This window comes from Canis lupus, chromosome 4 (genome assembly GCF_011100685.1).
Source record: "Canis lupus familiaris isolate Mischka breed German Shepherd chromosome 4, alternate assembly UU_Cfam_GSD_1.0, whole genome shotgun sequence".
In the NCBI taxonomy this organism is placed as follows: Eukaryota; Metazoa; Chordata; class Mammalia; order Carnivora; family Canidae; genus Canis; species Canis lupus.
Window position 1 is genome coordinate 14,259,752 of NC_049225.1, and position 15,561 is coordinate 14,275,312.

The following is a 15,561-nucleotide window of genomic DNA, read 5'->3' on the forward strand; positions in this document are numbered from 1 at the left end:
CTAGTCTATGCCAATTATGGACTATTCAAAAAATGACTAACGATTCTCCAAGAAGAGCACAAAATAAATTCACTTAAACCATTTGTTCATAATTACAATAGACACAATGTACTTCATCATTGAACAAACTCCATGATAAACATTTGGCCAATGAGGACAATGAGCCAAATTATACTGATCATTTCTTTACTATTTTGGGTTTTCACTGACATACATGGCCATAGATAGTTAATTGGATCTATAAATACTCCTAGTTAAGTTTAATTAGTTCTCTGTATAGAATCTAAGGTTATGATAGTCGTGGTGATAATTTTGAATAATATTTTTTAAAATCCACAGACGTTTGTTTTAAAAAATTGACCTAGAATATGCTCTGAAAGAAAAAAAGAAAAAGAAATTGGATAAAGGAGTGAGAAATAAGAGTACGAAAAGATTAGTTACTCTGTGAAAAAGCCAATATGATTGCAGAAGTATTAAAATCCCTGTAGGAGATTTACAGAGAAGTCTGCCCTGGATTAGAATTTGATATCAAATAACTTAACTGAAGTCATACAATTCTGTGCCATTTGTAGTTGAGTTAATAGCATATGTTCCTGGAGGATTACAGCCAATGATTAAGGAAATTAGGTTTTGTTTGAATTTAATTTAGTTATATAAAGCTGCTACTATAATTTACAGCTTTGATATTTAATATTTAATAACCCAGATCTTAGAAGAATACTAGATATAGCTGTGTCATTATGCCTTGAAATATTATTCCCATAAGTCATTTATATTTGCTGGCTGATAAAGATGTTCATCGACTAGATGGACTCAACAGGAGTCCACTGATAAAGCCAATGCCGCTTCACAGTTTGCTGAGTCCCTTGTACATTTCCACTCCATTTCCCACACCTGTAACTTACTGAATCATAATTTATCTGGCCGGTCAATTGTCATAATAGAGAAACATTGCAGCCTTTACTTCAGCAGCCAGCTGTGGGAATGACTCAGCTCTGCCTTTCTCTCACATTTTATGTATCTGTGTCATTAAAAACCATAGGAATTTCTCTGTGAATATTGCTCCCTCAATTTTTCTTTCTTGTTTTTCTTTATTACTTTGCCACACTTTTTCCCTATCCATCTTGATTTTTTGCTTCTTTTTTTCCTTCATTTTTTGGAGCCTCTGCAATAATAATTTCAGTTTCTTTCTTGTGTATATCTGTACCTCTTAGTAGAAATTCCTTTGTTCTTCTGATTTATAAAAATTAATCTGAAATTTCTCATCCTATGGATTAACTTTTATCTCTAAACATTCCTAATATTTTACTCCCCATCCAAGAATATTTATACTATTTCAACTGCTTTTCTCCTTCAGGACTTGTGATTTAAACTTTTTTTTCTCTTTTATTCACGTCTTTTATTGTCCTTACAACTACTGAGAATCCCTCACATCATTGTTTTGGTTAGTTGTGTTCGTCTTAGTCATGTTTACTTCTTAGTTTGGACTTCCCTCAAAGAAAGTTCAAGTCAGCTCTTCAGAAAATTCTCAAGGCACAGTCTCTAACCTTGAAAATTTTAGAGGTCTGAACAGAGAGTTTACTCGGAATACCTATTTTAACAATTTATTATATACAAATGATTAATATGATATAATTAATATAATACAATATACATATATATTATATGTATTCTTTACATAGATAGCAAAGAGTAGAAACAGGTAAAAAGGAAATATTTAGAGATGGCCAACACTAAATGCAAGTTAAAACATCAGGAATTTGTTTGAAGGGAAGAAAGAAATGCAGTAATGCATTCTAAGAGATAAGTTTTCATTTATGCCTCCCTGCCAGCCCACTAAAAATTTCAACTTGGTGAGCACAATTAATGATAATAATTATAATAAAAGCATAGTGATTAAGCGTGAGGGTTCTTTAGCTAGATTGGCGGGCAAGTAATCTTGGCTTCGCTGCTTTATAGCTGTATGACTTTGGATAATTTACTTAACCTCCCTGTGCCTCAGATCAAATATGTAAAATGAGAATAACAATAGTACTCTGTCTTCAAGGTTGTTGTGTAAAATGTATAAAATGTTTAATATTCTGTGTTGGAATAGTAAACTCTTAATAACTATTAGATATTATTGTTTACTATATTTTTGTTATTGTTACTCCAAAATAAAACACAGGTTAGTAGGAAATAGCAGATCAAAGTGAACATTAAGAAACAAACAAGCATCATGGTGGCATTATTATCTTATAGGTTTTGTTTTGTTTTGTTTTAGAGAGGGAGACAGAGAGTTGAGAGGCAGAAGGAGAAGGAGAGAAAGAATCTGAAACAATATCTACCCCCAGCATGGAGCTTGACCCAGAGATCAATCTCATGACCCTGAGATCATGACCTGAGCTGAAATCTAGTCGGACGCTAAACCAACTGAACCACCCAGGCAACCCCCACCTTATAGGGTTTTAAGAGTAGTCAAATGTAATTATACTTTGAAATTATAATTATAAATATATAAAAGTATACATTTATCCTTTTTTATACATAAAGTGCTATAGGAATGTAAATTGTTAGTATCATTCAGCTGTCACTTGAATTTTCTTTGGGGAAGATATTACTTACTTTATCACATTATTTATGAATTGTTAAAGGGAAATGTCTGTCTAATATATGTGGGGAAAAGTCTAATTCCTACACTGGGCCTAGCTATATCCCCTGGTGCATCAGAATTAGATTTAATCTACTACCTAATGGTATTTCTTCAAATATTAAATGATAATTATTATGATATCCTTCAAGTTTGTATTCTATATATTAGGAAATTTAAGAATTGGTTCATCCAGTTGTCTAAAGACATCAGAGCTCTGGATTGTGCCTGGTTCTGTTATTTATTCAAAATAGGATACAGTTTTTAGGCCCTGTTTATATCTTCAAAATGTGGTACCTATACCTGTGACAGACTCTTGCTTAGCTACACATCTCAACTAGAATTGCCCTTTCTCTTTGCCAGCAGAGGCCTATTTTGTTCGGATATTAAAGTGTGGTATGCTCAAGAAAGGCACCCTCCCCGACCCTACTCCAAAACCAAGAAGTGAATATTAATCCATCGTGAAGAATACAAAAATGAATGAAATAAGCAGCTTCTGCCTTCCAAAACTCAAGCCAGTCAGGGAAACACACTAACATATAAATATATAAAAGCAGGATACATTTTGCAAGCATAGTATAAACAAAGTACCATGGGAAATGAAAGGAGGCACGATGAATTTCTGCTATGGAAATCCAAGAATACTTCACTGAGGTAGCATTTGAGTTGAGTCTTGAAGATGAAAACAGTGTCTTTAGGGGGTGCTGAGAGAGTTACATTTATAGGTAGTGCTGAAACATGGGGAAAAAACCAGAAGGAGAACACAAGAGATGCAATAAAACCACAGAACAAAATTCCCAGTGAGACAGAAAACACACAGAGCTTTGAATTCCATATTAAACACACTTAAATTTTACTCTATGAGGAATAGGTAGTCTTCAAAGTTTTTGAGCTCAGGTGGCTACTGCTGTTTTGTTAGTGACATAATTGATTATAAATAAGAAATAATTAGACATAGAAACCAGAAGTTTACAACACTAGTCCATGTTACAAATGATGTTGATGTGAACTTTGTCTATAGCACTGAGAATAAAAACAAGAGGCAGGTTCCGACATATCTAACAGATAGATGTGGTAGGTTCTGACCACAACCTGAAAGATGACTGTGAGAGAAGAGTCACAGATGGACCCAAGAGACTAAGGGAGGATGGAGCTTGGGGGTGAAAGATACATGTATGTGAAAGACGTGTTCAGCAGACCATTGGATGGACAAATGCCAGATGTTGGTGGTCAGCTGTGTCAGAAGACGCAGAGTGTGAGCGAGAAGAATGAGAGAGGGCTCTTGAAGTTTACTTTAGCTCAAGGAGGATGAAGAGTTTGGAGTTGGTATGGAAAAATTAATGTGAAGAAAAGGAATTGGTTAACTTTTCTTTTGTTGAGAACCACATTATGCTTTTAGCTAACATTGGGTAAAAGATGGCCATTGAGTCCTGTTAAATTCCCTTGTTGATTTGGCTCATTATTCCAAGCTACTTTTATTTTTTTGACTACTAGTTATTACACAGAAAAGTTACTCCATTTTTCCAGCTTTCTGCTTTTGTATTTTGAGCCTGAGAGGGTTATTTTAAGATATAAAATGACTGAATAAAAGGAAAAGCTAATCACTTTCCTGGGAAAGGAAGCAGTATTGTGAAAATTGCGTAGTGGATGCTGTGCTTCACTGCCTGTAACCCCACTGGGGATCAAGACTCTCATTTCCAGAGACAGAGCATTGGCTACTGGTAACTCAGCTGCGCTTTTTTCCAGGAACTACCCTTGGCCTTGCCCATTACACTTCTTCCTTGGAGGCAGCCTGTAACAATTGGCTGGTTGATATAGCCCTTTTGTTTCAATTCTGGTCAATTGGAAGAATCATCTCAGTCCTTAGGTCCCCCCCGGGGATCAGTGGAAGCCTGTGCTGCTATTTCCTGGCAGTTCACCCTGTCCTTTACATCTCTTATCCAGTGTCTCACAGGCATTACTACCACAAGCACTTCTGCATAAACTACCGGCATGCAAAAATCTCAGTCTCAATGCCTGTTTCCCCGAGGAACCCCACCCAAGATGAACTGTAGATCAAAATCTTGGCATTTTTTATCTGATAAAACCATTTTAGATATGATTTGAAGTATCAGGATTCTTTCTACATTTGAAAAAGAAGATTAATGAGGATGACTTTTTTAAAGTTATGTTAATTTAATCAGCATGGCACTGGTGCAACAATATGGAGACAAATGAATAGATGAGAAGAGATATCTCAGAAACAGATTCTACTCTATATAAAAATTTATTATATTATCAAGGTCATTGACATCACAAAAATATGATAAAGATTAATGGCATAACATTTAAAGAGGAAAGGAAAGATTATTCACTAAATGGTACTAGAACAACTGGATAGGCAAAATAAGTTTAATTCTTTTTTTTAAAGATGTTATTTATTTATTTGAGAGAGAAACAGAGATAGCAAAGGAGATAGTGAGAGAGAGGACTAGTGGGAAGGAAAGGGAGAAGAAGGCTCAGGGCTGAGCAAGGAGCTCCACGTGGGACTCCACCTGGGTCATCATCTGGGTGTAAGATAGATGTTTAACTGACTGAGCCATCGAGGCACCCCATAAGTTTAATTCTTACGTTCTGTATTTCAATAAATCCAGACAGATTAAAGATGTTAGTTTGATTTCATTAATAATCAAGGAAACAAATTTAAACATCAATGGGATATTATCTTTGACTTGTCATATTGATGGAAAGAGCATATTGATGAGAACATACAGGTAAAAGAGTACCCTTATATACTGTGAGTGGAAATGTAAATTGCTACAGCTTTCAAGGGCAACCTGATATTTACTATGAAAACTTTCAAAATCTTTATCTTTGATTTAATTTATTAAACTTTTAAATTGGAGAAAAAGATAAATATTAGGGATAGCATATGTATATGTGATAAACTTTACAAAGCTTAAGAGTTTGTACGAATTTACTCACTTGTACTCATGGAAAAGTAAATATGTACAATTACATAACCACCAACCAAATCAAAACTGAAATGTTTTCATTTCAATGCTTTAGAAGTCTCCCTGGTGTTGTATCCTGGATAATATTCCCTTTTCAATAAGTAAGACCATGTTCTGTCATGGAGCTTATGGTCTACTGGGGGAGACAAATATTAAGTAAATAATCACACAAGTGGTTATAAACCACTTATATCAATATTTGAGTGGAAAGTTAAAAGTGGGAAAAGAGATATACCATTTAGATTGAGGAAAGTGAGGAAAGACAAGGCAGAAGTGGTATTTAACATGGAGGATGAGGAGGAGTTAGCCAGGCAAGGAAAGAGGAGACAGAAGAAAATCTCAAGAAAAGGGCACAGTATGTATTCTGAGTTAGGAAAGAGCTTCCAGGGTCTGAAAAATAAAAGTAGTGTTGGTAAGCCGAAAAGTCAAGGCAGGAAGCAGCAGAAACAGTAGCCAATCCTGCCTGGCATTATAAACTGGTTTAAGATGCATATTTAAACTTAATTGTAATGGGAGGCCACTCAATGGTTTAAAAAGAAAATACAAGTTGAAATGATCATTGTGGACCACTGTGAAGACAATGGGCTGTAGGGAAGACAGAGTGGAAGTTGCTAGACTACTAATTAGGCTATTGCAAGAACTGATGATGATTTGGACCAGAAAAGTGACTGGGAAACAAAAAGGAGTAGAGAATTCAAAATGTAACTTGAAAGTGTACCTACTGAGCTCGATGACGGAAAGGATGAGAAGGCTGGGTCAGATGGAGAGTGTAAATTCATGTAAAAGGAGAGCTTTGGAAGATGTGCATGAAAGTACTAGCTGTTATCTCTGCTTTGGGTTTGGATGAGGGGGAAAAAGTGAAGCAGATTTTCACTTTCTAATCTGTGTATTCTAAACTAAAATGGTAGTGATGGTGGCCATGATGGTTGTAGGAGTAGTTTCAAGTTAATTAAATGACCTTGCATTATTACCTGTGATTAATTGCCTTGTTTAATGGAAATAAAGCAAATAATAAGAAAATCATTAATTTGATTTCATGAAATAATTTTTATTCTAAAAATGAAAGATAACGTAATTCATATTAAAAGGCAAAGAATAAAGCTGAAAGCAATATTACTACAAGTCTGACAGTGGGTTGAGATAAATTCCATATAGAAAGGTCAGACAAGTTATTAAAGTTTGTATATTTTCCATACTAATCAGTAATTCATGAAAGAATAGAAATATTTTTTCTAGCTTTATTGAGATAAAATTGACATAATATTGTGTGAGTTTAAGTTATTAAGTTAAGCTTAAGGTTTACTTGATACACATATTGCAAAATTATTACCACCACAGAGTTAGCAAACACCTGCATCACATTACATAATTACCATTTAAAAAATATATATATTCATGGGGCTTGAACTCAGGACCCTGAGATCAAGACCTGAGTTGAGATCAAGAGTCAGATGCTTGACCAACTAAGCCACTCAGGTGCCCCTATTACCATTCCAATTTTCTTTTTTTTGTGATAAGAACATTTAAGACCTACTTTTTTAGTGACTTTAAAGTATATACTACAATATTATTAACTTTAGTCACCATGTTTTACATTAGATCCTCAGAACTTACTCATCTTATAACTGGAGTTTGTACTTTCTGTCCAACATCTCCCCTTTTCCCCAAACCCCCAGCCCTTAGTAATCACCATTCTGGTTAGACTTTTTTAGAATCTACATAGGAGTAATGTCATATAGTGTCTGTCTTTCTCTATATGACTTATCTCACTTAGTACAAGCCCCATAAGCTCCATTCATGTTGTGGCAAATGGCAGATTGTTTTTTCTCATGTCTGAATAGCATTCCATTGTATAGATATATCACAACTTCTTTATCCATCCATCCACTTATGAGTGCTTGTGCTGTTTCCATATCTTGGCTATTTTTAAAATTCTATAGTGAACATGGGAGTGCAGATATCTTTTTGATATCCTATTTTCATTTTCCTTTGGATATATGCTCTAGAAGTTGTATTACTGGATCACATGGTAGTTCTCTTTTTAATTTTTTGAAGAACCTCCATATTATTTTCCATAGTGGCTGTACCAATTTACATTTCCATCACATCCTAACCAACACTTATAATTTCTTGTCTTTTTTATAGTAGCCATTCTAACAGGAGTGACATAATATATCATTGTGGTTTTGATTTGAATTTCCTTGATGATTAGTAATGTGGAATATCATTTCATTTACCTGCTGTTTGTATATATTCTTTGGAAAATGTCTATTCAAATCCTCTGCCCATTTTTAAATCACATTGTTTGAATTTTTTGCTATTGATTTGCATGAGTTTTTTATGTATTTTGGATACTAATAAATCTAGGATTAAAGAGTCAGAGGAGAGGTGGAGGAAGCTGTGAGATGGACCATCTCAAGCATCAATGTTGTAAGTTAAATTGTTGTGAGTCTGGAAGGTGGCATTCTGTATATGTGTTATTACAATTTTCACATCCTTTGACTTGAACTCTTACCTCAAGGACTCTATTCTAATGAAATAACACAAACATAAAGAGATCTTAATGTGTTCTCTGCAGCCATTATTCATGATACGACATTAGAAACAATATAATGCACAACAACGGTGGAATGGCACATCTGTGAGTATCATATAGTCATTTAAATTTTACATGGAGGAATACATAAGCTATAATTTTAGATGAAAACATATTTTTATGTCTGCTTGATGCATTACCCTTTTATGACCCCTGCCTATGCAGACGAAACATAGCCTTAGTCCTCCCAAGAGCAGCAACAAGATTTTACCACAATGCAGCTACTCGATGTCAGTCTTGGGCAATCCTTGGTAGGCCCAGTTACCCTCTGATCTCCAGCCACTCCATCTAAGGTGGATGACATTTGCTGTTTGCAGGAAACCTACAACAGGATTCAGATACATTTGATTACTGTAATCAAAGTGATTTTATACATGAACAAACACATTCTAAGAGAAATACATTATAAAGGTTAAACTGTGAGATAATCTGAAAATCTATTAAAAATGAGAGGAGGGATGCTAAAAAACAAAACAGGGATGTTATAATGGTCAATGTAGATAGAAGAGAACAAGGGCCTAAATGAAGCTTAACAGAAAGGAGAACTGAGAATTGATATTTTTAAGTGTATCCAGTACTCTGCCCTGTGCTTAACACACACTCCAAATCTGTTAATGGCATTGATTGAAGTTAGTTTTGTCTTCCCCACTGGAAGGCAATGTATTTGAAAGTCTTTACCTGATAACTTACTTATTTAGAAATTTGTATAGTATTGAACAGTTTACATTCAAAATGTATTTATTCTATTCCTGAAACAGCTAGCCCTGAGAGCAGTAGGCTGAGACAGTGCAGACTGAGTCATCTCTGGTGAATGAGATTGAGAGGATAACGGAAGACAGTCATTCTCCTGTACATTCAAATACTTCATATGGTTATTTTTTGACAATTTAAATGATTGATACTCATGGATTTTATTAAAATGCATATATAAAGTATATTACTATGTTTTACGCTTTTTTCATTATTTTTAATTATATAAGAGTTGAATGTTCAAAGAACGTATATATGCAATTTATCTGTATATTGATCATATTCAAATCCAGGATGAGAAATAGCTGCTTGAAGCAAGCACAACGAGAAGAGTAATGCTGTTAGTGAGGTAGTAGCAGTTGTAATATCAGTAATTGTAGCAGAAGTAGGGTAGGAGCCATGGTAATAGTAGTAGAACTTTACATGTGTCCATTCAGCCCTGTGGATTTTTGTGACCTTCTTTATCTTCTTTATCTTAATAAACAACACTGCGATGTCATCATGAAATCATTCCCATTTAATTAAAGGGAAAAATGAGGCTCAGGGTTTTTGCATAACAAATTTTGGAACTAGTACAAAATTCTGTCATTTTATTTCTAGACCTGTTTCACCACATTTTTCTAGTTTCATCATTTCTAAATATGAACTTTCATATTTAGTCATCCTAAGTCAATACACACAACAAATATTTGGGCTAGTATATTATAAATTCAAGTGTGCTATATTTCTCAATATGAAAATTTTAATCTAATAATTTTTAATTATGTAACTGATTTATTCTAGTCCATAAGCCTAATAGAATAGTGATGACTATAGGATATTCTGATTTTATTTGTGTCATTGTCAATGACCTTTTCCCAGAGAAGGTAAAGCTGGAAAGGTATAAAAACGAAATTCAGTGTGTCCTTGGGACACATTATCATTTTGAGGTAGTTCTAAGTAGAAAATGATCTACTATAGTGGCTGAAAATGAAAATTGCTGCAGGGTCATCTGGCTTTCAAAAATTATTCTAATGAATCCTAAGCTTAATATAAACTTTATGTGAGTTATCACCTTATAGTAACTTGTGCTAACAGACGTCATCCCTAAATACTACCATTCGATGACAATTAATAAGCCTTATAAAAGTTTTGTTCCTGAGCAACTCACCTCCTGCTAAAGAAACTGTAAATCTTCACTTTACACAGCAATTTCTGCTGAGACACATACTTCAGGAGTTAAATTGGTGACCATTTTAGAATTGTGAATTTTAGCATCCGTGAAGTCTGCCAGTTTGTTATTTTCATGTTGCTGTGAATCACTTCCTAACTGTCATTTCCTTTTACTTTTCCTGTCATTCCTAAAGCTTTGCCACAGCCTGATACTCACTGGAATACTTAATATTCTGTTGTTTCTGTAGTGGCCAAACCCTTTTTTTCTGTGACATGGGAACGCAAGCATGCCTCCATCACCACCACCATCATCAATCAAGAAACACTTGCCTCACACCTCCTCTGGAGCACACTGGGTAAGGCCTGCTTCTTTCCTTGCAAAGGGACCATCCCTCTTTGCCTTTGCAAATATTCTTCCTTAAAGCATTTTAGTAGCAGTTGTACATTTCTTTTTTGCAATATTCGGCTATATTTTCCATTTAGATTTTGATCTCATGAAGATACAGGAAAAGGATGAAACTGATGATACTGATGATTTTGAAATGCTAATATTGTATAGTGAGCATTTTTCTGGGACAAACATTTATGCCATGCATTTAATTTGAGCAGAAGATGAGAAAGTGAAGCATCGAGAGGGAATACCATGACCACAAATTCTTAAAGAGTCCAGAAATAATTTTCTGCACAAGGATTTTCAGAAGGTAAACATGAGATGAGAAAATATCTCCTTTCTTTAACATACTCAGATATTGAGCTCCATGTTTTGGTCATTATATTTTCTTCTTAATCTAGCTTTTTTTTTGGCCAGAGAGAGAGGTTCATTATATACCAAGACTGTGTCCAAGCATTTTATATGCAATATCTCATATAAATGCTACAATAAATCTAAAGAGATATTATTATGTATATTTTATAGATTAGAAACAAAGGCTTAGAGAATTTGACTACCTTGTCCAAATCAAATAGCTAAGAAGTGAAAGCCACGACTTAGACACAAATCTTCCTCTAAGTAGAATTTAAACCTATAGTCAACTTTGGAAAAAAATATACCAGAAGCTTCTACCAGATTCAATTTTTTTTTCTTTTGGTGGGACATATTGCCTCAATCATATTTGTGTTATTTCACTCAGTAAACATACCTTAAATACCTATTGTGTATTGGACACTATTTAGATATTGGCATGAAAGTTCTGGCATTCCAGATATAGAGATAAAAATTAAACATAAAAGATATTATATAGGATGAACTATAAGGAGGTGCAGGTCACAAATTATGGCATAAGATTGTGAAAGGCCTAGCTGTGCACAAAAATAGTGGAAGTTATATGAGGCTTGTAGCAGATTGATTACAAGTGAAGGTGTCAGTCAGAAATACAATGCTGTTCGAAAATAACACAAAGATTTAACTGTCGTAACTGAAAAATCCTCCATCTGTATTTAGCATTGGCTGGGCTTTTATAAGAACAAGTTGTGCCAGTGTGTCCAAAGATATGGGAAACTTGGAGAGAGTTCAGAGGTCTATAATGAAGATAATTAAAATGTAAAAAGGAATATCCTTGAGGAAATATTTGAGGATTTGGGGCTATTTTGTCTGAGAACAAAAATATGAGCATGGATAGCCTTCATAACTATTTCAAAATACAAAAAGAATTTTCAGAAGATGGGAAACAGTTGTCCCCTTTTTACCAGAAAGAACAAAAAGAAATGTATACTCCCCAGATGGTAACACCATAAAAATGATATCCTATTTAAGTAGAGTCATCTTAATTCTCCCTCTTGGTACTTGTAAGTAGGCAGAAATAAAAACTGTAATATGGTCGGAGGATATAAGTTTCTCTTCTCACAGCTTTCCTGACCCATACAGCCTGAGAATACCTATCTAGATATCAACCAAAGACATAACCATATGCAACATAAATGTTGCCTCATTCTCTGGGAGAACATACAGCATAGGCCAGAGGTCCAAAACTATTGATTGGCCACATATTTTATAGAATTGAATTATTTACCAAAATTAAAAAATATATATCTTTATATGTATAAAATATAAATATATATAAATATATATTAAAATGTAATAACATATTTTTATGTCATAAGTCTCTTATTTCTCTAATTTAAAAAAATCAGAATAATAGGCAGACCTGGTGCCCATTCTTACTGGGATGAAGATACGTAGTGGAGCCCACATCCAATAGTCTATGTGATGCTCCCTCCAGTGAGCCCAAGGCCCCCCTACAGCAGTCATACCTGGCCAATTTCTCTCCTTCTTGTTCAACTCTATAACCATGGGTGTTAAGTTAAAAGGAGCAGTGAAAGGGGAAACATTCATTGAGTTTGCCAACCCTAGCTAGCCTGCAGAGTTGCCCCCAGGCCCCGCTGGCGTTCCCTCTTGCTATCAATTTATTTAGAGCCCTGCAGCCAAGTTAGTACTAGTACAGAGTCCCTGAGCAATAGTGCACGAAGAGGATGTACTAAAGAGATAATCCGGGATCCCTGGGTGGCGCAGCGGTTTGGCGCCTGCCTTTGGCCCAGGGCGTGATCCTGGAGATCCGGGATCAAATCCCACGTCAGGCTCCCGGTGCATGGAGCCTGCTTCTCCCTCTGCCTGTGTCTCTGCCTCTCTCTCTCTCACTGTGTGCCTATCATGAATAAATAAAAATTAAAAAAAAATAAAAAAATAAACATAAACTATTTAAAAAAAAAAAAAAAAAAAAAAAAGAGATAATCCTCCCTGGTCTTCCAAACATAGTCTACGGGACCAGGCTTCTCTAAGATTGGGGTGGTGTAATAGGAGCCTCCTCAAGACATGAAGAACTGTAGTACTGGATTTTCTTGGAGAATCACTTTTATTCAGCGATAAGTCATTTTTAAAAATGATTATTATACTAAAACAAAGAATTACATTATGCAGAATTCAAGAACATTTACAAGATAAAGCACGAAAGATAAAGCCATTTGTCACTAGTAACAGAGAACCAGGTTTGCATATTTCTGCCTTTGGTGGTAATTTTGTTGGCAGAGTTTGAGGAGCATGACAGATTTCTGCCAACTCCAAATCATTTCAGCTTCTATTTCCTGTGGCCTCAGCCTCTCCTGAATCTCTTCTTGGAAGTCTTATAAGCATAGAATATGTGTCCAAAGCACAAGCAAATCCTAATTCAAATCATTCCCACAAAAACTAAGCAACTCTTAATTTGAAATGTTATTTTAAAAATAATCTCCACTTTAAGCATTCTTTCAACAAAATGTCTTGGTTAAAGACACATCTCCTGGGTCAGGTGGCCTGGTCTCCCCACCACTCAATAGCTACTTGACCTTGAAAAAGTAATTGGACCCCTATGATCTTCAATTTCATTGGTCCTTCATAAGATTGCTATGAGATTTAAATGTGTCATCTACAAAAACACTTGGAATATAATCGGTGGTAGAAAGCTTCTGGTGGGGAAGTTTTATTTTTTTTTAACATTTTATTGTCAGGTAGAAAGAATATGGCTATTCATAGAAGGGGTTTCATCCCCTTATCCTGAGGTGGTAGCCTTGGGTGGAATCTATCAGCCAACTCTCCAGTGACCCAAACTTCAGCAGCATTAGAAGAGAAATCAAAGTGCCATGAAATAGACCTTCTAACTCCAAAAACTTGTTAAGTGTGTTTTGACATCCCCCAGAGCAATAAAAAACTAGAACAAAAGGAAGCTCTGCCCAAATAGTTTAGGAATGTGAGAGACTTGATCTCTAAATTTTACTTTGAAAAATCACATTTTAAATATAAGGGCAAATATTTAATGCTCTATTCTATTCAGGGGCATTGAAATAAAGACCAGCGATATTTATACTTTTAGGTATTTGCTGGGGGTGGTGAGTTGTTTCAGTTTTTGTAAGATTCTAAAGGCATAGGTTCTAGTCCAGATATCATACTCAAAAGCTTATCTATGTTCAGCCAAATAACAGAAGCTTATTCTAAGAGGAAGAACCCATGTGTTTGCTGTATTATAATATACTCATAATTCATTGGCAGTAAAAAAACTAGCAACTCTAGTGTTTCTGATAAGCCTTGCCTGGTACTTCTCAAACTTTCTGGTCTCAGAACCACTTCATATTCTGAGAAACTATTAAAAAACCTCAAAGATCTTTTGTTTATGTGGATTATATCCACAAATATTTACAGAATTAGAACACTTAAAAAGAAAGAAAATTAAATTTCAATTTTAATGCCATTAAAAATACCATTAAATCAAATGGATGCTAAAATAAATGACTTCTTTTGATGAAAAAAAAACTGTATTTGCCAAAGTCAAAAATAAATAAGCAAAACCATTAGGGGCAAGAGTGGCACTGTTTGCAGATCCTTCTAATGTCTGATTTCAGAGAACATGGCAAAGTCTTCCTATCACCTACTGCATTTATCTGCTGCAATATAGTTCTTGGCTGAAGTGTATGAAGATAATCTGGCCCTCACAGATATGTATTTTGGAAAGAAAGAGTATTTGAACAGCCTTTCTAAATAATTTTGTATATTCTTTTTTGATACTCTGCTCAAACCTGAAAGGTGGTAGTTTCTTAAAGGATAGTTGGAATCTGGAATCTGAAACCATATCCATGAGCTTTTTGCACAGACTGGAGTTATATCTATAGGGCTGTCTTGTACTTTCTTTTTTCTTAAGGTTTTAAATTTTTTAAAAATTTATTTGTTTGAGAGAGCATGGGCAAGGAGGAGAAGCAGAGGGAGAAGCAGACTCCCCACTGAGCAGGGAGCCCAAAGTAGGGCTCCATTCCCAGACCCCAGGATTTTGACCTGAGCCGAAGGGAGATGCTTAACAGACTGAGCTACCCAGGCACCCTAAGTCTTGCACTTTCATTGGATTTTCTTACCCATGTGTAATTTTGTGACATTGTGCCTGGGTCATGTGGAAAATCTGACTCACTGAATTATGTAAACAATCCAAATGATGACACAGAGGTGTCAAAAGTCACATTTATTAATATGCCATCAATCTTACCTTTCAGAATTGAAATACTATGAAGCTCACGGTAACAGATAAACATTTTCTTAAGTTCTCATTTTTCCTGGAGACTTCAAATTTTATCATTGAGAATGAATGCTGTCATTTGTGTTCCTGGAAGTAGGAGGCTCACTTGTTTATTTTTTTTTTTTATTTTTTTTATTTTTTATTTTTTCACTTGTTTATTTTTAAGAAAATGTTCAAATACTCAGGTCAGAATAACAGTAGTTTGTCAGTGTGGCTTATAACTCAATCATACAAGTGGTTTCCTTCCTGACGATCATTATGCTTTGAGATGCAGCAGAAATGTTTTATACATAATCCCCATTTAACCACATAGAATATTAAAAAGATTTAACAAAATCCAGAGTTGGGCTTTAATAAAATTAGTAATTTCTACCGCTTAATCAAGAGCATTCTTAAGTAAAACTGGGATTT

General features: G+C 34.9%; 2 long non-coding RNA genes across 5 annotated transcripts in view; one reads left to right on the forward strand and one right to left on the reverse strand.

Moving 5' to 3' along the window:
• Nucleotides 1-15,561, reverse strand: part of LOC100687708 — a 35,470-nt gene that overhangs the window by 5,575 nt on the left and 14,334 nt on the right. For all 3 annotated transcript variants that reach the window (XR_005357862.1, XR_005357860.1, XR_005357861.1), the window contains exon 2: nt 8,430-8,540. This is a non-coding gene — a long non-coding RNA (uncharacterized LOC100687708). The remainder of the gene's footprint in view (nt 1-8,429; nt 8,541-15,561) is intronic.
• LOC111095457 overlaps nt 10,307-15,561 on the forward strand; it is a 113,633-nt gene continuing 108,378 nt past the window's right edge. For both annotated transcript variants that reach the window (XR_005357866.1, XR_005357865.1), the window contains exon 1: nt 10,307-10,476. This is a non-coding gene — a long non-coding RNA (uncharacterized LOC111095457). The remainder of the gene's footprint in view (nt 10,477-15,561) is intronic.